Source organism: Schistocerca nitens, chromosome 3, assembly GCF_023898315.1.
Source record: "Schistocerca nitens isolate TAMUIC-IGC-003100 chromosome 3, iqSchNite1.1, whole genome shotgun sequence".
In the NCBI taxonomy this organism is placed as follows: Eukaryota; Metazoa; Arthropoda; class Insecta; order Orthoptera; family Acrididae; genus Schistocerca; species Schistocerca nitens.
Window position 1 is genome coordinate 705,244,959 of NC_064616.1, and position 23,367 is coordinate 705,268,325.

At 46.6% G+C, this 23,367-nt stretch overlaps 1 protein-coding gene across 1 annotated transcript in view; it reads left to right on the top strand.

Moving 5' to 3' along the window:
- LOC126249397 (innexin shaking-B) overlaps positions 1-23,367 on the top strand; it is a 463,160-nt gene that overhangs the window by 335,059 nt on the left and 104,734 nt on the right. The window lies entirely within an intron of this gene.

Here is a 23,367-nt window from a genome sequence, read left to right on the forward strand (position 1 = left end):
GCGTCCGTCGTGCATACTAGACACTGCTCAACACGCCTGTGGAAAACTTCATCGGATTTTCACTGTGGTTTCCGTTTCGCGACCGATCGTTCCTTTTTTTTCCGAATAACCCTAGTATAACGTTATCTGGCTGGAGCAAGCCACCAGTCACACGACGCTGAACAAACCCTTTATGTTCGACGAAGAATCCAAGGCTCTGCTCAGTGACCCCCCCCCCCCCCCCCCTGCGGGTTCGGCGTAAGAATAGGCCCGCCGTATTCCTGCCTGTCGTAAGAGGTGACTACAAGGAGTCTCAAACTTTTCGGCCGTATGTGATGGTCCCCTGTTGGGTTTGACCTCCATCTCTCAAAATTTTTCCGAAGAGCGAGCCGACTGGGGAAGGGCGCCTTACTTGGTGCATTGTGTCCATCTAGCGATCAGACCTTTCGCCAACTTCTTTTCGTTGCATTGCAGTCCTGCCCGCTCTACATCTCTTGGGCATGGATACGTTCCTGCGTGCATTTTCCACCTTGCGCTGTGCAGTGCCACTTTCTGCACTGACGGCGACCATGGACCACATGTCACCTAACATCCAGCACGGTAGCCAGTCCGTTGTGGTGGGGCCGCCATGTACCCTGTTGGTTGTAGCCCCCTGACAACACAGGGATCGCTCTACTGATGCCTGCGCCGTTAACTCCCCACGTATGCCAAGGAGTAGATGCCCGTCTCCCTGGGGCATCAGGACTCCCGGCAATGGCCATCCTGCCAGGTGGCTATTGCTGCGGCTGGGTGGCGCCCGTGGGGAGGGCCCTTGGTCGGAGTAGGTGGCATCAGGGCGGATGACCCGCAATGAAGCGTGGTACATCATCTCTCGCTGGCGGCCAGCCACCAGCGGTCTCTAAGCGTTCTCGGGCTCAATTTAATGCTCAGAAGTACGATCCGAAAACGTTCCCCTCTCTGGCCACGCCGTGGGAGGAGTGTAAGTCTCAGGATGGAGGTAACAGTTATTCGCCCCGATTCTTAGTTTGCACGAGAGCTGATGGGGAGTCTTTTCTATCCACAAAGCCTCAGTTCTTCGTAGAGCATTTACAGGACAAGTTTGGGGAGGTGGAGGGCTTGTCCAAAATGCGCTCTGGGTCAGTACTGATACAAACGGCATCCTCCGCCCAGTCACGCAGGTTACTTGCTTGTGACAAGTTGGGGGATGTTAACGTTACCATTACACCACATAAGAGTTTAAATATGGTCCAAGGTGTTATTTTCCATAGGGACCTCCTTTTGCAGTCTGATGACGAGCTGCGCGCCAACTTAGAGCGTAGAGGTGTTCATTTCGTCCGGCGCGTTCATCGGGGTCCGAGGGATAATCAGGTTGCTACCGGTGCCTTCATCTTGGCCTTCGAGGGTGATACATTACCGGAGAATGTCAAGGTGATGGTGTACCGTTGTGACGTCAAGCCCTATATCCCTCCCCTGATGCGGTGCTTTAAGTGCTGGAAGTTCGGCCATATGTCTTCCCGCTGCACTTCCAGCCTCACATGTCGAGATTGCGGACGCCCATCACATCCCAATACTCCATGTGCCCCGCCTCCCATCTGTGTCAACTGCGGAGAGCATCATTCACCTTGCTCGCCTCGGCTCTTTCAGAAAGAGCGCAAAATCATGCTATATAAGACCCTGGACCGGCTGACCTATACTGAGGCCAAAAGGAAATATGACAGACTACATCCTGTGCGAATGACGTCTTCTTACGCAGCTGCTACAACAACAGTCCTAGCCCCATCAGTTTCGAGACTTCCAGCCAGATCGATGAGCAGTGCAACTACTCCTGCCCCCTTGCCCGTGGGGGGCTCTACCCAACCGGTTGCTCCTGCACCACCTACCTCAGGAGCAACATCCTCCCAACCCTCGGGGACGTCTGTCCCCGATTCTAAGCCGGAGAACAACTTCTTCGGCTTCTCACGCTCGCAAGGGGTCCCTTGGGTCCCTCCCTTCCCAGGCTCCCACCAGCGGGAAGGGTGACGACCGACAGTTGCGTAAGTGCCCACAAGCCGCTGGTCGTAGGGCTTCACGATCCTCCTCAGTCCCGGAAACTGAATCGGTGAAGCCCTCCCAGCCAGTTAAACCCAAGGAGCAGCGTGAGAAATCCAAGAAGAAGGGCTGTAAGCCCAAGGAACTCGCGGTGGCAGCCACCCCACCGCAACCTTCCAGCTCTGCGTCTGAGGACGAGGTGGAGATTCTGGCGTCCGCTGAGGACCTCGATCTCGCCGGTCCCTCAGACGCCATGGATAGCGCTAACACCGGTGCTCAATTGGAGGCAGCAGGTGACCCAGCGGCGTAATCTGGCTTCCAAGTCCCGTCACGCCTCTCTCAGACATGGACAATACCATCCTCCAGTGGAACTGCAGCGGTTTCTTCCACCATCTAGCTGAGCTCCGACAACTTATCAGCCTTCACCCTTTCTCCTGCATTGCTATTCAGGAAACTTGGTTTCCAGCAATGTGAACCCCCGCCCTCCGTGGCTATCGGGGTTATTATAAGAACCGGGAAGCTTATTAAAGGGTGTCTGGTGGCGTCTGCATATATGTCCTTAACTCTCTTCACAGCGAGTCTGTACCTCTACAAACAGCTTTAGAGGCTGTCGCTGTTCGGGTGTGGACACCACAGACTGTTACCATATGCAGTCTTTACCTTCCACTGGATGGTGCTCTCGCGCAGCATGTCCTGGCTGCTCTGATAGCCCAATTGCCGCCACCTTTCTTGTTATTGGGCGACTTCTACGCCCATAACCCTCTGTGGGGTGGGTCGGTGGCGACAGGTCGAGGCGCCACCATTGAGCATTTATTAGCACAGCTCGATCTTTCGCTTTTAAATGATGGTTCCTCCACACACTTTAGCGTGGCGCATGGCACGTACTCCGCCATCGACCTTTCGATCTGCAGCCCTAGCCTCTTACCGTCTGTCCAATGGAGAGTGCATGACGACCTGTGTGGTAGTGACCACTTTCCGATCTTTCTGTCCCTGCCACAGCGTCAGTCTTCTCTGCGCCCTTGCAGGTGGGCTATGAATAAGGCTGACTGGGACTTGTTTTCCTCCACTGCCGCTATTGAGCCTCTCTCTAGTGATGGCATTGATGCGGTGGTTCAATCGGTCACCACCGGCATGGTTACTGCCGCCGAATCTGCCATTCCCCGTTCTTCTGGGTCCCCTCGGCGGCGTACTGTGCCTTGGTGGTCGCCTGAGATCGCTGCAGCGATTAAAGATCGCCGGCGGGCGCTACAGCGTCACAAGCGACATCCCTTCATTGAACACCTCATCACCTTCAAACGGCTGCGTGCGCGGTCCCGCCGCCTTATCCGCCAAAGCAAGCAGGAGTGCTGGGAGCGGTATGTGTCCACCGTTGGCCTCCATGTCTCTCCATCGCAGGTCTGGGCCAGGATCGGACGCCTCTACGGCTATCGGACCCCTGTCAGCGTCCTTGCGCTCTCACTGAATGGAGCAGTTTGTACAGATTCCGACGAAATTGCCAACAGCTTGGCAGAGCATTTTGCTCTTAGTTCCGCTTCTTCCAATTACCCACTGGCCTTCCGCTCCATTAAAGAGCGGATGGAACGTCGGAGCCTTTCTTTTCGCACCCACCATTCTGCATCCTACAATGCTCCATTCAGTGAGTGGGAATTTCACAGTGCCCTTGCCGCTTGCCCTGATACCGCTCCTGGGCCAGATCGCATCCACTGTCAGATGCTGAAACACCTTTCAGTGGACTGCAAGCGACGCCTCCTCGACCTTTACAACCGTCTCTGGGTCGAGGGTGAGTTTCCGTCGCAATGGCGGGAAAGCATTGTCATCCCCGTTTTGAAACCAGGCAAGAGCCCTTTGGAGGTGGACAGCTACCGCCCCATTAGCCTCACCAACGTTCTTTGCAAGCTTCTCGAACGGATGGTGAGCCGGCGCTTGAATTGGGTACTGGAGTCTCGGGGCCTTCTGGCTCTGTCTAAGGGTGGGTTCCGTAAAGGCCGCTCCGCCACCGACAATCTGGTGAGGCTGGAGTCGGCCATCCGTACTGCCTTTGCCCGCCGTCAGCACCTGGTCGCTGTCTTTTTCGACATGCGGAAGGCGTACGATACGACATGGCGTCATCACATCCTTTCTACGCTTAATGGATGGGGTCTTCGGGGCCCTCTGCCGCTCTTTATCCGCAATTTTCTGTCGTATCGTACCTTCCGCGTACAAGTCGCGGCCTCCCATAGTTCCTCCCGAGTCCAGGAGAACGGGGTACCACAGGGATCTGTCCTCAGTGTCTGCCTGTTTTTAATTGTCATAAACGATCTCGCTGCAGCGGTGGGAAATTCTGTCTCCGCTTCCCTGTATGCTGACGACTTCTGCCTTTACTACAGCTCTACTGGCATTGCAGCTGTTGAACGTCAGCTACAGGGCGCTATCCGCACGGCGGAGTCTTGGGCTGTAGCGCATGGTTTTCAGTTTTCGGCTGCCAAGACTCGCGTTATGCATTTCTGCCGGCGCCGAACAGTCCATCCTGAGCCGCGACTTTATCTTGCCGACGACCTCCTTGCTGTGTTGGAGACCCACAGGTTTTTGGGTGTAGTTTTTGATGCCCGGCTGACTTGGCTGCCTCATATTCGGCAGCTTAAACAGGCGTGTTGGCGGCATCTAAATGCTCTCAGATGCTTGAGCCACACCAGCTGGGGCGCCGACCGATCTACCCTGTTACGGCTCTACCAGGCGTTAATCCAGTCCCGTCAGGATTACGGGAGCCTCACTTATGGGTCAGCATCCCCATCTGCGTTGCGGGTGCTGGACCCAGTCCTACACAGCGGGATACGACTGGCCACTGGTGCCTTCCGGAGCAGCCCTGTGGACAGCGTACTTGGGGAGGCTTGTGTCCCTCCACTGCGATTGAGGCGCCAACATTTACTGGCCGCTTATGCTGCCCATGTTTTTAGCTTGCCCGGGCATCCAAACTATCGTCTCCTGTTCCCGCAATCGGTCGTCCATCTGCCAGAACGCCGGCCACGGTCAGGTTCTACGATCGCGGTCCGCGTCATAGAACTTCTCTCCGGGCTTCGGGTTTTCACTGTTCCACCTCCTTTCCGGGCCACTTTGCGTACACCCCCATGGTGTGTTCCTCGCCCTTGCCTTCGGCTCGACTTGGCACAGGGCCCGAAGGACTCAATTCCTCCAGAGGTCTTCCGCCGCCGCTTTTATTCCATCCTGGCCACGTATCAGGGCTCTGACGTTGTTTACACTGACGGTTCGATGGTTGCTGGTCGTGTCGGTTATGCGCTTACTCTAGGGGACCATTCCGAACAACATTCCTTGCCGGATGGCTGCAGTGTTTACACTGCTGAGCTGGTCGCCATCTTTCGTGCCCTAGAGTATATCCGCTCCTGCTCAGGTGAGGCCTTCCTTATCTGTAGCGATTCCCTGAGCGGTTTACGAGCTCTCGACCAGTGTTTCCCTCGTTCTCGTCTGGTGATGGCTATCTATGAGTCCCTGCATACTCTTGCGCGTTGCGGCCGCTCTGGGATCCCCGGCAATGAGAATGTTGATCGCCTGGCGAAAGAGGCGACCAGTACACCATCTCTGGACATTGGCCTCCCGGAGACAGATTTGCGAGCGTTCCTACGCAGCAAAATTCTGGACCTTTGGGACACTGAATGGCGCGCCCTGCCTTCACGAAACAAACTTCGGGCCATCAAGGAGGCTACCAGTTTGTGGAGCTCCTCCTTGCGGGTCTCTCGCAAGGAGTCTGTTGTCCTCTGCCGGCTGCGCATTGGGCACACATGGATGACGCACGGCCACCTATTGCGACGTGAGGACCCACCTTTATGTCGCTGCGGCTCCGTTTTGACAGTGGTCCACATTTTATTGGACTGTCCACTTTTAGCTGTGCTCAGGCAGTCGTTCGCACTGCCTGACACGCTCCCTGCCCTTTTAACAGATGACTCTGCTATGGCTGACTTAGTTTTACGTTTTATTCGGGCAGGGGGTTTTTATCACTTAATCTGAGTGTTTCGGTTTTATTTTATTGTTTTGTGTTGATTCTGGCCTTTGGCCTACGATTTTAAACTGATTTTTTAATGTGTTTCTAAGTGGTTTGATTTTCCTTTTTTATTTCTATGGTCGGCCAACCACCGTCACACTCTGTGATTTTAGTTCGTTTTGTCTGGTCTTTGTCTAAGTTTCTCTTGTTCTGTGCCGTCTGTGATCTATTCTGTTGATCGTTTTTATTCTCTGTGGGTGTTTTTAGTACTTGGAACCAGGGACCGGTGACCGTAGCAGTCTGGTCCCTTTAATCCCACAAACCAACCAACCAACCTCAGTGACCAACGTGCTTAGCACTCTCGCCGTTACGTGTGGCTATCATACCGCAGCCGGCCGAAGTGGCCGAGCGGTTCTAGGCGCTTCAGTCTGGAAGCGCGCGACACCTACGGTTGTAGGTTCGAATCCTGCCTCGGGCGTGGATGTGTGTGATGTCCTTAGGTTTAAGTAGTTCTAAGTTCTCGGGGACTGATAACCACAGCTGTTAAGTCCCATAGTGCTCAGAGCCATTTGACCCATTTTTATCATACCGCATCCACCCGGAGGAACTCGCACTCTGTATCATTGTCACGTCTGAAACACAGTCGTTCCCTGTAAACAACTGTCCGGCCGACACAGTCGGGGACGCCCTCCGTATCGTCCAATCGACCAGCCATTATTCTTTTTCAGCACGAAGAAAAAAATGGTTCAAATGGCTCTGAGCACTATGGGATTCAACTGCTGTGGTCATCAGTCCCCTAGAACTTAGAACTACTTAAACCTAACTAACCTAAGGACATCACACACACCCATGCCCGAGGCAGAATTCGAACCTGCGACCGTAGCAGCAGCGCGGCTCCGGACTGGAGCGCCTAGAACCGCACGGCCACCACGGCCGGCTCAGCACGAAGAATAATCACTCTTTCTCTCTTCAAGGCCGGCCGGAGTGGCCGTGCGGTTCTAGGCGCTACAGTCTGGAGCCGAGCGTCCGCTACGGTCGCAGGTTTGAATCCTGCCTCGGGCATGGATGTGTGTGACGTCCTGAGGTTAGTTAGGTTTAATTAGTTGTAAGTTCTAGGCGACTGATGACCTCAGAAATTAAGTCGCATTGTGCTCAGAGCCATTTGAACCATTTTCTCTCTTCAACAGTTCTGAACATAGGCTACTCGTACACTATTTCACAGCCACCACAGCAGAGAGCGAGACAACCATACCATTCGACTGCCCAGAATTAACTGACACCTCTCTTCTCAGCAGAGACACCCCTGCTCCCCTCACATGACCTTGACTGCTTTAGCGATACTATCGGACAATGGTGCCAATCCTTGGCACAAATGTATTTATTAACACGGGTTGAATTTGTATTTACCATCAAGATAGTGAAAGCGCACTATCGAGTAGTAACAAGAATTTTGTAAGATAACAGAGAAACCCTTTAAGACATAAAGTAAAGAAGTCAGAAGATTGTGTAGGAGCTGAAGCCGAGTTAAGTCAAAAGTATATGTGAATTACTTAGACAGTGTTGAAAGTAAAATTCTGTATACAGACCTGTTAATTATCGAGACGAGTTTTGGTCATCCAGTGAATAAATATTTGCAGTGTCACTAAATCCTTCTCAAGAACGTAAATAAATTTAATAATCGCTAAAATTAGTTTCAGCAGACTTTAATCTTATGACGTAGGAAGTCAAACTGTTGTTCCGAACCAAGATCGCTGTCTTTCCAGAGGACAGCGCTACCTACACAAGGAAAATTATGAATTAACATTCCGTCGACGGCGAGGTCATTATAAATGGGCAACAGCTCCTACAGGACAAATATCGGGATTAAAATCAGTCGTCACCATTTTCAAAGGAACCGTGTCGACATTCGTCTTAATCGATATATGACAAACGACGGAAAACCTGAGTATGGATGACCGGTAGCGTATTTGAAACCCACTTCTCCAGAATGCGAATCAAGTGCCAGTAGTAGGCGTATTATATCTTCCTGTAGTTAATAGGAATACGTTAGACCTGGTTGCCAGCAAGGAGTTGGCAAAGAACCCTTGCAGAAGACATTACACTAATTAGACGACTTTTCAGAAGAAATACTGTTTCGTATACTTTAAGCAGAGTTACGCGCCGCAGTAAATACTCTTTCTCTAATTCATAATTACAAAACAACAATAAATGCCTCTTGGCCAACGCATGGGACATAACACAGTTTCTTGTATGGTCTTCTATTTATCACCAACTACTACATATGTCTTACATTATCATTATTGATCGTCAGGAGAACTAAAATTTATTCACCAATCTCGCTAGTTGGATCCTTCAATTTTGAAGTTCCTTCTCTATTCTTCGCCGGTTAAATTGTTTTAACATCTCTGCCACCCATGGTTTTCTAGGTCTTCGTTATGAATATTTTCCTGCGGGTTACCCTTTGGCCTCAAATTTTGTATACCATTGCTTACCGAGATCTGCCTGTAGCGTAATTCGCTCTCTTACATTATTTGCACAATAATGCATTTATGCAATACATATTACGACTCCCGGTCCTTCCTGTGTGACCCCAGTCTTTCATTTCACATGGATGCAAAAGTTCTCCACACCACTCACCGTTTGGGTACCAACAGTTTCTCGCTTGTTTTTGTCGTTCGTAAGGTCTCTGCTGCACTCCATAGAGTGGGAACCGTTTGGTAGGCCTTTCACCCTTACTGAACAGCGTGATGCCAGGACAAGCTGCTAGCTATACTTTGTTTTGGACGAAGCCTGCTTACTTTACTGGTATACACCACGAGTTTTTCTCTTTGAAACAGATTCGCAGAAGATTAATCGTCTATGCCCTGCTCAAGCCCCATTTAACAATATGTAGTATCACATTCTGTATATTTCTTGACACTGTCCTGTCACTGTACTACTACCTATCTAATGTTGGTCTAGCCAGTCATTCTCTATATCAGTGCATACTCTAATTCCACCGTTATCTCATTCCCACGAGAAAATTCTAGAAATTTCTTTATCTATCATTGCCTATTCATTTTACGGACGAAGACAAGATTAAAGAACATTGCCGATATTGACTTCCATTAGCGTCTTCTGTTTCTCAAAGAGCTTTCTCTGGTATGTTGCTTTGGTTCCACTGTCTAAGCTCATCCACATCCATGAAACAGCTGTTTTAAACTGTTCTCATATATGCTTGATATTGTAATTACAATATATTTACGCAAAGTGAAATGTCGCTGCTCAGGCTAGACAAGGCATGCTTCAGATCCCGAGAGTGACCAAGGAAAGAAACGTGTGACATAATTGCGTATAGCTAATACGAACTTATGTTGGACACAAACAAGCCCCAATCTATTATAACTAATAACTATTCGGAGAGATCTGCCTTGCGTTTAAAATATTTTGAGTAATATATGTTTCATAATCGTGCAGCTTTTACTACAGTCATGAATTCCGTGTAAATGACATGCTATATTCCGCAGCAACAGAAACAATGCCATATTTGCTACGGAGAAAATCAGAATGTCGAGAAGGGAGCTTACACTTATCCTGTATCAACAGCTCCATCGGTGTGATGTGCTGCCAATGCAATGTGCTGGACAGCTGTTTACAGCCTGCCAGCTTGTTTTGCGATAGCCGAAAATATCGTGTGTATGTTGGGCGTCTTGTTGAGCTCACTCAAATTCTTTTGGCCCGGTAATATTGCCAGCCCTCAGTACACGGTCAGTTTGGTGCGGAGATAATGTGGTCTTTGCTCGGAGTAGTACGTTAAGCGTATTGTTATATCCGTACACAAAATGCGGTAATTAAGTAACCAGTAAACGAAAATTCCAAGCAAAGTTCGTTTACGCAACGAGCCTTGAAGATATTGGAAATATGAAGTATTGGTCCAATACTGGCTCCTTGAGCTCACACCTGATATTATAATGTGATTCTTGTACATACCATTTTTCCTCTGTCTCGTAAATCTCTTTATTAAAACGAGAAAAGAAACTCGATGTAAACCATATAGTAGGTTTTTCGAATTATCAGGTTCGTCGACAAAGCAATATTTTCTTTTCTTTTTGTGGTGAAAGTTTTAAGAGACCACTGGTTTTTCGGGTATTTTTGGTTTAATTTATGGTCGTTGATTAAAAAATCTGGTGTTTGGCTTTGCACTCCCGATGCTCTCTTTAGTTATCATTATTACTGACCGACGAAAAGAGGAACTAGTAATTTCCCGTGAGTCATTTCTCCCTCTCCATTCTGTCTTTCATGCGTCAGTTTTCTACCCGCACTTGGTCCAAGACATTAGTTTTAACACATACCATAATGCTTACGTTGCACATTTTCGGACAGAGCAAAACTGTGTATCGGAGCACGAAAATCTACAAATGTAGCACTACTCCAATATCTCCAGTGACAGAGGAGCGAAAAGAAGAAACATTGTACTCTTTCGATAACTATTCGGTACAACGTTTGAACACAAAATAAATATTTAGCTTTTTTCATACTGGAAGTCATGAAGCATGATTTTCGTCTCGAAGTATGATATTCGCCATAATAATGTCTACAGTACCAATTTTAGACGCCATTAGTTTGTCTAGATAGTGTGAGATTATTTGTATTGGAAGTGATCTGTTAGCATATGTTTAAACGTAAAGTACTCGTACATTAAAATTACAATGCATTACTCTCACAGGCAACTGGTCAACATTTATTTTCTGTATTCACAATGACTGACGCTTGTTGTTTGTGGGCTGTTTTTTCACGCAGTCTATTTAGAAGCCAGACGAATGCGCGTCGGCCTGATTCTCGTTTTGACGCGTCAGTGGGAACGTATAACGGTCAACGATGGTGAATTGACTCGACCCGCTTGAGCCATTCTCTCTCCTCTGTCATTCCAGTAAATCTGTCTTTGTTCAGCCTAACGTTTCTCGAGTTGCCTTAGGTCCCTGATTTATGTGTTTTCCTGACCCTTAATTTAAGCACCCTTGATCATTTGGCAGGTTTAAGAGATTCCGAGGTTTATTTCTGCCATGCCGTCCTTCCACAATTCTCTTCTCCACGCCTGGTAGACACAATGCTTCGGGAGATACCTCGTTAGCTTCTTTTTCAAGGATTCCCGCGGTCAGCACCACTTTTGATCGACAATGGATAGCTAGTTATTTTAGGTAAGATATTTTTGGCGTAAATGGAGCAGCATTCCGCCCATGAAAAATGGCTCCAGTAAACAGATTTAATTCATTACACGGTTAGCTTGTGTTTACCTTCAAACTTTCTGTAATTCGGTATTTAATTTGCGTGAATTAAAGTGAAAAATATTCTAATAGTTGAATTTCAAGCCTAGAAGTAAAGTATTTGGAGCAGTCTGTAAACTCAATCAGAAACTGAGAAATATTTTATGAACAGAGTTGTCTCCTGTAACGTAAGTAACGGAGAAAGAAATAAGACAGAAAAATTTTGCTACTGCTGACAGGTCATTCGTGACTAAAACAATTTTGGTGGTAAAATTTTCAGGAAATTTACCTACTCATTTGGAATGCAGCACCATCAGTTTTCTGCTATGTTAGCAAGGCCTTTACGTCTGCACTTCAGGCGCTGCAGGACTTCCTTCTTAATGCCGCTGTATGTGCTGCTGTCCAGTATATTGTCCAGGATCGAAAATCTCTTCCTCCCTCCACTTCTTTTTCCTTCCACTTATCCTGTTTTTATAGATTCTTCCGCTTTTCTTAGTATATGTCTTATCTAATTATATTTTCTTGTTTACTCAGTAATGTTGTTCCTGATTCCTCACTCGTTACAGTACTTCCTCATTTTTCACCCTATTCACCCAAATTATTTTTCTGTTCTCCACCCCAAGCTCCAGCCTTGCCCTATTTTCCTTTTTCCACTGTCCTCGTTTCAGCACAGTACAGGTGAACACTCAGTACGATACACTGTTTTTAACTTTTTCTCAGATCTTTGTCCATATTGTTCGAGAACACTCCCCTTTTCTTGTGGAATATTTCTTTCGCCATTGCTACACTTGTTTAAATTTCTGTGCTACACTTCCAGTCAGTTCTTACACTGCTTCCTAAGTGTTTAAAGCTCTGCGCATGTTCTAAGTTTTCTTCATTAAGAGTTATATTTACCTTTTTATTTCCTTCTAATGCCATTACTTTTAATACCTTTGTATCGATTTTCACCCTATAGCTCTTTCCGTTAGCTTCATTGGTCTCCACTATTTATTGCAATTTTTTTCATCTGTTGCTAGAAGATCCAAACTGGTTCAAATGGCTCTGAGCACTATGCGACTTAACTTCTGAGGTCATCAGTCACCTAGAACTTAGAACTAATTAAACCTAACTAACCTAAGGACATCACACACATCCATGCCCGAGGCAGGATTCGAACCTGCGACCGTAGCGGTCATGCGGTTCCAGACTGAAGCGCCTTTAACCGCACGGCCACACCGGCCGGCTAGAAGATCCATGTCGTCTACAAATCTCGAACAACATAATCTTTTGAAAAGCATAAGTAACGAGACACGTTTAAAACACCAAAGCAGGAGAACGTATTGAATGGATGTTCTTCTGAATGGAATATCACTACAAGAAAAAGATCAGAATAACTTAGGTAGTTCTTATTTTTAGAACCGCTGGTCGTTTATACTTTAGTTAAATAAAATGTGAGGATAAGGCAATAACAATAATCCTTTCATGTCCGAAATATTTTTCTCTTTTATCAGGCAGTGTCCAGCCAGCTTGTTTAATCGGAGATAACCGTAAAAGCTTTGATATCACTGTAAGAATTGGTAACGCTTATTCTGACATATCTAGAAAGTTCAGTATAAATAAATACCTTTTTACACTTTAAATAGTTGTCTTAAAATAAGACATCAGCTACTTACTCGTTAAAAGCTGAATTTCTAACATAACCTGTAGTTTCCAGGATGGGACAACGTTGGAGCAATGTCAGTTAAGAGATACACGTCACAGTTTTCTTAGAAATAACGACAGACCCATGTGTTTAGCAGCCTCCTCCGAAAAGTAGAACCGCAGTATATGTCAGTTCATGTAGTTTCCAAATGTTCCTCACTTTCAGCCTCGCAATTATTTGTTACTGTCTAGACCTAAAGTTCAATGTAGCTCAGAGAATCATGAAACAGGGGAATTTTGATTTCAGTACCGAATAGTCCGTCTCCGGTAGCTGAGTGGTCAGCTCGGCAGAACGTCAATCCTAAGGGTCCGCGTTCGATTCCCGGCTGGGTCGGAGATTTTCTCTGCCCAGGGACTGGGTGTTGTGTTGTCCTAATCCTCATCATTTCATCCCCATCGCAGCGCAAGTTGCCGAAGTTGCGTCAAATAGAAAGACACACCCGTCGAACGGTCTACCCGGTGGGAGGCCCTAGCCACACGACATTTACTACCCAATACATTCGCATTCCTTCTCGTTTGTAGAGGTTCTGTCTGTAACTCTTTAAGATGCATAATTTCCACACCGCGACCTCATGAGTCAACATATAGTTAATCGTTTCAATGGAACTAATGATCTCATGTTTCTTTTAGGATTTTATACACTGATATTTCATCATAATTTAGTTTCTAAAGTACGTTTCAGTCTAGGATCCATGTCTGTGGATTCTGTCAAATGCCATTTGCTGTAGAAACAAATGAAGGTAAGTAATTGCACTGACTCTCATCAAAATTTTAAGTAAGCGTAAAGCCGCTCCCTTCTTCCCATTGCAACACATATGTTTCAAAACAACTGCATGATTGTCCTCAAGTTCCATAATGCTATAATACATTTAGCACTATGTTACAGTCAGAAGAGTGCAAAATATTTCTACGAGTCAATATAACTGACAGTCGCAGCTGTTTATCCGTATTTTATATTCTGATGCAAAACTGAACAGGCTGTCTTATCAGCTGACGATAAACTCACGAAACAGAAAATTAGTTACTTTGTGTATAGTAGGTAACAGGTATTTCTGTGTACTTCCAATGGTGCGCAAGGGTGTCTGAAGGGGTGGGGGGGGGGGGGGGGAGGGCTGGTGGGTGGTGAAAGGGAGGGGAGGGGAGGGGGGGGACGGGAGAGGGGTGGTAACTGTATCCTGTCTCGATCGGCAGTGTAAGAACCTGGCAGAAGGGGGCTATTGCTTTTGTGAGTACCGAGGGCTATCACATGAAAAGGAATGGACTATCTACGTATACATGTGTATCTGTCTCTGATTGGAAATAAATGACAACTAGCCTATTAAAACTAGTAGTCCTCAAACTCATGTGTTGAGATAGCTGAATGACTACGAAGTCGAAGTGCAAAATAAAAGTAATTGTAATAATGGGGACAGAAGGAAATAGTTACTAAGCAGTCCTTTGACAATATGTACAAAATTAGGCTCTATTTGGTTGTAGATTCGCCTAAATACCTAGACATTTCAATTATTAGCCCGGAACCATCTCATAGAAAATGCTTTGGAGAATGTGAACTAAATACTACGTTTTATTAGTAGAACACTTAGTAGGTCCAAACAATCTACGAAAGGGACTGCCCACACTATGCTTGTCCATCTGATTCAGGAGTATTGCTGCGCGGTAAGGGATCTTTACAAGGTAGTGTTGACGGAGGACACTAAAATTTCAGAGAAGATTAGCTCGTTTTTTACTGCCGCGAATTAGAGGAGACAGTGCCACGAATATCTACATCTGTATCACTGCTCTGCAATTCACACCTAATTGTCTGGCAGGTGGTTTTTCGAACCACTTTCAGACTATTTCTCTACCGTTCCGCTCTGTAACCGCGCTTGGGGGAAATTAACACTTAAATCTTCCCGTGCGAGCACTCACTTCTCTTATTTTATTACTATGATCATGTTTCCCTACGTAGATTGGCGACAGTAAAATATTTTCACACTCAGAGGAGAAAGGTGGTGATTGAAATTTCGTGAAAAGATCTCGCCACAACCAAACACGCCATTGTTTTAATGATTGCCACCCCCAACTCGCTTATCATATCCGTGACACTCTCTTCCTTGTTTCGTGGTAATACAAAACGAGCTAACCTTCTTCGGACTTTTTCCATGTCCTCCGTCGATCCTCTCTGGTAAGGATCCCACACAGCACAGCAATAATCTAGCAAAGGACGAACGATAAGCGAATTGGGGTGGCAATTATTAAAACAAAGGCATTTTTCTTTTCGGCGAGACCATTTCACGAAATTTCAATCACCGAATTTTGTTGGCTCCCACGTACAAAGGGAGTAAGGACTACCGTAATAAAATGAGGGAAATCACGTCTCGCACGAAATGATTTATGTACTCATTTTTCCCATTTGCTTTTCGAAAGTTGAACGCTCGAGTAATAGTCTATCAACCCTCTCCGAAACATTCAAGTTTGAACTGCAGAGTTATGTTATAGATTTAGTAGTTGTAGATGTAGTCAAGAACTACGAAATATGCAAATAGACTTTCGCAGGATCCTAATTCATTGTGACTTGACATTTTTCTGAAATAAGACTTTACATTTAAAATATGATTGTTTTAATATTAGAGCTATACATGCTTGCTGCTACTCAGATATTGTTTTGGGAAGTACTTTGTTTATATAAAATATTTACTGAATTATGGCATGACTATGTTGATGGTCAAGACTTCTAACTCTAACTCGCGATATTAAAATAAGACAACTTTAAACTCGCTTGGTGTATGACCATACAATAACAGTTTCCACTCCAACAACATTTAAAAATCGACTAGGGAAGCAGCACTGTGCACATATATCATCATTATTGATGCAACCAAAAGAGTAGGTGTTAAGACGCTGCAATCGTAGAAGAAACTAGAGCCGTTCAGATCTCCGCCTAACCACCTCTAATAAGGTTATCTGTAACTCCGGTATATTGCTATGCTTCGTGGTCTATATGACGATAAATCTAATCTTCCTTTCTTCACTGTTGCCTTCTTTGGCAGCACAACTTGGCTACAGAGCCTCCGCAGCCGAGGTCGATAGCGTACGTCTGTGCGGTGTTGTTTAGACTCGGTGCTAACCGGTTTCAGTGGTAATGGTGGAAGAAATTTTCATCTTCAGGACGGTTATGTCGTAAAGTTCCTGATCACCAGTTTTTTCGCCAATGTCCTGGATTAGATTCCAAACTTCTCCGCATTGTCTCGTCGAGTGACGCTGTTGATGATAATCCGTCCATTCCTTTGTGCTATGTGATATATCTATCTGCCTGCAATCTATTTCACTCTCCGCTTGCTCTCATTATCACGCAACGCAGATAACACACTATACTATACACACACTCATTACAGTCACCATCACTCAGCACCTAACACAAAATTCTTATACTGTGCGAGGAAGAGGGCCATCGTGAGCGGGAAAAGGAAAAGCCCTTTCCGATCAGACACTTCAACCTACCCCTCTGGTTCTCTCAGCCAAAAACGCGGTAGATGTCTTCCATTGTTTATATACTCTAGCCTGAAATGTACTCAATACTGCTGTATGATATCGGATCCAGTGATAGTAAGCTGTAATAGACGTGTGCACTGAAGCTAACATCGAGCACAACATGATAAATCTGCCCACATCGCGTTGTTCCATCTCCCACGGCCTAATCATAAAAATGCTCTACTTGTCCCATGTATCTCTGTCCCGCCTCTGACGTTGATGGTTAGTGCTACTGAGGTCCTTAAACAGACAAGGAACTTGAACTATTACAGTCATGATTGGACTTCTTTTTCTGACTCCAATGATACCCCTTGCTTTCATTTTTAGTCGTTATTCGTCATAACTTACAATGATTACATCGACATGAACGAAGCTTTTTATGTGCGGAAACCTTCATTACATCAAATAATTTATCAAACGAAGCTACTGCAGGGAAAAATAAGAATCTTCTATTTAACTCATTGTCGCAGGTGTCTTCTTTTGAGTACGAACACAGTGCCGTCATTTTTCGTTAACAAAATGGTTCAAATGGCTCTGAGCACTATGGGACTCAACTGCTGAGGTCATTAGTCCCCTAGAACTTAGAACTAGTTAAACCTAACTAACCTAAGGACATCACAAACATCCATGCCCGAGGCAGGATTCGAACCTGCGACCGTAGCGGTCTCGCGGTTCCAGACTGCAGCGCCTTTAACCGCACGGCCACTTCGGCCGGCTTTCGTTAACAATTTGCTGGTTAATGTAATCCTAACTACACTCCTGGAAATGGAAAAAAGAACACATTGACCGGTGTGTCAGACCCACCATACTTGCTCCGGACACTGCGAGAGGGCTGTACAAGCAATGATCACACGCACGGCACAGCGGACACACCAGGACCCGCGGTGTTGGCCGTCGAATGGCGCTAGCTGCGCAGCATTTGTGCACCGCCGCCGTCAGTGTCAGCCAGTTTGCCGTGGCATACGGAGCTCCATCGCAGTCTTTAACACTGGTAGCATGCCGCGACAGCGTGGACGTGAACCGTATGTGCAGTTGACGGACTTTGAGCGAGGGCGTATAGTGGGCATGCGGGAGGCCGGGTGGACGTACCGCCGAATTGCTCAACACGTGGGGCGTGAGGTCTCCACAGTACATCGATGTTGTCGCCAGTGGTCGGCGGAAGGTGCACGTGCCCGTCGACCTGGGACCGGACCGCAGCGACGCACGGATGCACGCCAAGACCGTAGGATCCTACGCAGTGCCGTAGGGGACCGCACCGCCACTTCCCAGCAAATTAGGGACACTGTTGCTCCTGGGGTATCGGCGAGGACCATTCGCAACCGTCTCCATGAAGCTGGGCTACGGTCCCGCACACCGTTAGGCCGTCTTCCGCTCACGCCCCAACATCGTGCAGCCCGCCTCCAGTGGTGTCGCGACAGGCGTGAATGGAGGGACGAATGGAGACGTGTCGTCTTCAGCGATGAGAGTCGCTTCTGCCTTGGTGCCAATGATGGTCGTATGCGTGTTTGGCGCCGTGCAGGTGAGCGCCACAATCAGGACTGCATACGACCGAGGCACACAGGGCCAACACCCGGCATCATGGTGTGGGGAGCGATCTCCTACACTGGCCGTACACCACTGGTGATCGTCGAGGGGACACTGAATAGTGCACGGTACATCCAAACCGTCATCGAACCCATCGTTCTACCATTCCTAGACCGGCAAGGGAACTTGCTGTTCCAACAGGACAATGCACGTCCGCATGTATCCCGTGCCACCCAACGTGCTCTAGAAGGTGTAAGTCAACTACCCTGGCCAGCAAGATCTCCGGATCTGTCCCCCATTGAGCATGTTTGGGACTGGATGAAGCGTCGTCTCACGCGGTCTGCACGTCCAGCACGAACGCTGGTAAAACTGAGGCGCCACGTGGAAATGGCATGGCAAGCCGTTCCACAGGACTACATCCAGCATCTCTACGATCGTCTCCATGGGAGAATAGCAGCCTGCATTGCTGCGAAAGGTGGATATACACTGTACTAGTGCCGACATTGTGCATGCTCTGTTGCCTGTGTCTATGTGCCTGTGGTTCTGTCAGTGTGATCATGTGATGTATCTGACCCCAGGAATGTGTCAATAAAGTTTCCCCTTCCTGGGACAATGAATTGGTTCAAATGGTTCAAATGGCTCTGAGCACTATGGGACTCAACTGCTGTGGTCATAAGTCCCCTAGAACTTAGAACTACTTAAACCTAACTAACCTAAGGACAGCACACAACACCCAGCCATCACGAGGCAGAGAAAATCCCTGACCCCGCCGGGAATCGAACCCGGGAACCCGGGCGTGGGAAGCGAGAACGCTACCGCACGACCACGAGATGCGGGCGACAATGAATTCACGGTGTTCTTATTTCAATTTCCAGGAGTGTATTTCACAGGTCACTTCGTTGTGAGTTATTACAGATCTTCGTAATAGATCAGTTTCTTGATCTTTCTTATGTATTTAAAATCGACAAATTACTTTCGCAGATTTCTGTTTGTTTTCAGTTGTTACACCCTCTTTGCTTGAAACAAACTGTTTACATCCCGACTCACTTAACTGGTTATCACCCGCCAATTATATACTTCTCACGTTAAATTGCCCATTAATTTCCATTTTAAATGAATTCACTGTCAACGTACGCTTTCAACTTAGTAGTCAATTTTTGCAAATTACTGGATTTTGTGTGTTAATTTCATTCCTTAGGCCGTGAAACAGGATCTTCTTCTCGATTTCTGTCGTAGTTATTTGTCTGAGGTCGAAAGGGAAGGGGGGAGGGGGAGGGGAGCGCTAAGCCCACCACGCTGACTGGAGCTGTCCGCTGACATCCTGTTTGAAAGCGCCCTGTCGTATTAAGTACGGCATCACTCCGTCTGATAAGAGCAGAGCACCTTCACCATACTGCTGCCTGCTCTGATGTAGGTCAAAACAGAGAAAGAGCTGATGTACCAAGGACAACAGGGAGCTCTCAACAGTTCTCCTTCTAAGGATTCTATTTATATTACTCTAGGCACAGAATTTAACCTCTTCATACAACATATTTATGATTTATCTACTATTCAGGTGATACGAACAGATTTCTAAGTGCAGAGGATATTCTTAACAAATTCTTTTTATAAGAAGATAAGAAAATCGATTAAAGTCCAGAAGTGAAAACAAAACAGTTCCACTGTTAAGAGGAGATTTTGTGAAATGGAAATTCGTCACACGACTTCATTTTAAATGCAGTCAGGCTTGGTGCTCGAGCGGTAAAGTGCGTGCCTGGTAAACGAAATGCCGTGCGATCGAATCCCAGCAAGACGACTCAATCAGCACTGCCGGCAGAGGAGCCGGTGGCAGCGTCCCAGCAATTACATTGAAATGCAGAAGAAAACGTTTCTTCAATTGTTGATCAATGTGACTGAGCAGAGCAAGTAGAAGAGGTACCGGAGTTGGGACCCCCACTTGATGACGGCTCACTTACAGGACACACACAACAGGATGACAACACTGGAGGGAAGCTCGTCAGAGCACGAATAGTGGAACTTACAATGACATGACACTAACATGACGACGACAATGAACGAAGCATATATGGCGGGAATAGTGAAAACTAATACCGTACGGTCGCTTGTGAAGTTGCAACTTTTCTGGGACATGATCTACACCAAAGACGAGGATATCCTTCTGATGCAGGAAACCTGCAATGCTGCTCTCCTAGATGTGCGAGGTTATAACACTTAACAAGCGCAGAGTCCAGACGTAGGGCGTGGCGATCTTGGTCTGGGAAAAGATTCTGGCGAGTGACCTCGATTATCTCCTTCCGGCCTGGGGTTGGCGATGACCATGAACGGAAATCGTATCTTCTACCTCTATGCAGTCTCCGGATCTGAAAATCGCCTGGCGCGTGCGCAATTCTACTTGGAGCAGATTGCACCTCTATTCCTCCTTGGTAGGAGGGTATTTTAATTTTGTTCTCACTCCGATGGATCAAACTCCGAATTTTAACTCCAGCTATACACTGCGCTCGATCTGCCGAGACGTGACGCTAATAGACACATAGGAAGAGATCCGTGGGCAGCGTGAGGGCTATACATTTTTTCTAATAGCCGCTCGGCGAGCAGACTGGATCGGATTTATGTTTCTGTCGGACTACGAGATCACGTGCTGGCTGCTGAACGTTGACCCACAGCTTTTACGTATCACCTTGCATATTTATGCACGTTAACCCTCCCACGGCAGCAGACGTAGCGGAGCCGTAGTGTGAGGAAGCTTAATTCATCCTTATTGTTGGATCCTGAATGTCACCTGCGGATCGCAGAAACGTGGTAGACATGCGTTCACCGTCTCCCGGTGCACCATACAGTTCTTTCATGGTTACCACAATGTGCGAAACCAGCGTTGCGAAGAGCTCTCATAATTTACGGCAAGAAAAAAGCGGGATGGCTTCGAGCTACACTTGAATTTTACTACATGGTCTATCGTTGCCTGTCCTAGTCCGCAGCTCGTGGTCGTGCGGTAGCGTTCTCGCTTCCCACACCCGGGTTCTCGGGTTCGATTCCCGGCGGGGTCAGGGATTTTCTCTGCCTCGTGATGACTGGGTGTTGTGTGATGTCCTTAGGTTAGTTAGGTTTAAGTAGTTCTAAGTTCTAGGGGACTGATCACCATAGATGTTAAGTCCCATAGTGCTCAGAGCCATTTGAACCATTTTGTTGCCTGTCCTAAAGGACTCCATCGCCCGAGCGTGAAGCAGAAGTCCATCTCATTCAGGCGCGCATTTTATCGCTCACGAGTCATCGATTGGAGGCACTTTCAATCCGTTCTTGGTGTTTAGGTAGCGTCGATGCAGAACGTATTTCCATGCATCATGTGTTCAGGGGACATTCACGTAATTGCTAATCGTTGATCACATTGCTCCGTGATGCAGATGATCGGCCCTTAATGTCACAACAGGACATTGCTGCTGGGTTTCTGGAGCATCACCGCCTCCTTTTCGCCGGAACGCCGACGGACGATCGGATAGGAGAAGACATCTTGCGACTGATGCACACGTGAATGGATAGTTCGGATACAGTGACGTTACTGGAACCTCTGATGGAAGGTGAAGTAAGGATAGCACTCAGGAAGGGGATGGTGTGTAAATTCCCTGGGCCAGATGGGTTGACAATCGCATTTTATCGCGAACTGGCGGATATAATGTCGGAATGGGTGTTGACGTACAATGAGTTACTCCACCATAACATAGACGTACCGTTGTTTTTCATGGCGGGAATGCTTATATCAATACCACAGCAGAATTTGATTTCTGAGGGACACATATTAGTACCGAGAATGTTCTCAGTATACACAACCAATTCGTCAAACAGTGTCAGCAGCACCGGTGACAGCTGTTCGTATAACATTGCTGTTCTCCGCAAGGGAGTACCGTCGCTGGATGATACTAAGCAAATACGGGACGAATTACACAATAGTGCCAAGGAGTTACAAAGCGCGGTAATTTCCGATTACAGCTGTCAAATCTTTTATTTATTGCGACTGTAATTTCCAGTATTCTTCATTTGAAAACAATAATTCCTATTCCAAGCATGCACACACGCATAAGTACAGACTGTATACACACTAGCATTTGAGATTTTTGCGTCGAAATGATGTATAGTCTAAACTAAGTTTCAGTAAACAGAAATGTTGACATTGGTAAGGGAATGTTACCATATTTAAGAAGTATACAATATTTATATTGTCCACCTCGGAAGCTGAAGGTTTAGCGTCGTTGCATGCAAACTGAAAGGGACCGGGTTCGATTCCCGGCCAGGTAGGCGATTTTTCTCCACTCGAAGACTGGATGTTGTGTTGTCTTCATTATCATTTCATCCTCACCGACACGCGAGTCGCCTAAATGGCGTCATCTAAAACGTCTTGCACCCAGGGGCAAAACCCGGTGACGTATTGAATGCCACCTCTACATAAATATGGTTAACTGAAAGGTAATTTAGATAAAAAAGAAAGAACCCCACATTATCAAATTACATTAGCGACAAACTTCTGGAGCCAGTCAGGTTGTTTAAATATCAAAGGGTAACACTACGGATTAAAATTACAACGAGAAGCGGGCCGAAGTGGCCGTGCGGTTAAAGGCGCTGCAGTCTGGAACCGCAAGACCGCTACGGTCGCAGGTTCGAATCCTGCCTCGGGCATGGATGTTTGTGATGTCCTTAGGTTAGTTAGGTTTAACTAGTTCTAAGTTCTAGGGGACTAATAACCTCAGCAGTTGAGTCCCATAGTGCTCAGAGCCATTTGAACCATTTTTACAACGAGAAATCAGCATGATGGTGCACGAATGGAAGCAAGATTTCCTGGGAAGCTTCTAGAAAATTGCAGTGACTCTGATAAGATGCAAGACTCAAACGGGAGAACTGTAACGAGTTCTTATAAGACACACACACACACACACACACACACACACACACACACACACACCTGTAACTGAGCAGTTTAGGAAAAGTAAATGAGAATATCAAGAATTGTGTAACACATACACACACACAGCTGTAACTGAGCAGTTTAGGAAAAGTAAATTAGAATATCAAGAATTGTTTTATACAATACACAGCTGTACTACTTACTCTATTACAGGTTATCGATTTCAGTCGATATCAGACCATCCACGGGTGATACAATCTATTCAACCGTGTATTCCACAGCTGTAATGCTTACACTTTCCGAAAAGTTCTCCTACAGTGTAACTGTATTATACTCTACATGACCTCTGTCTTGGGACATAAATATCAAAATATCAAAACTCATCGTACCTGGATGATATGAAATCAATAGTCAATAATAAAAAAAACAAATACAGCTGACTATTGTATAAATCATTTCTAAAACCTGTCCAACATCGTCTACGTAAAATATTTTTAAAGGAGAATCTTGGCAGAACTGTTGGGTTGTCCTCGCGAAAA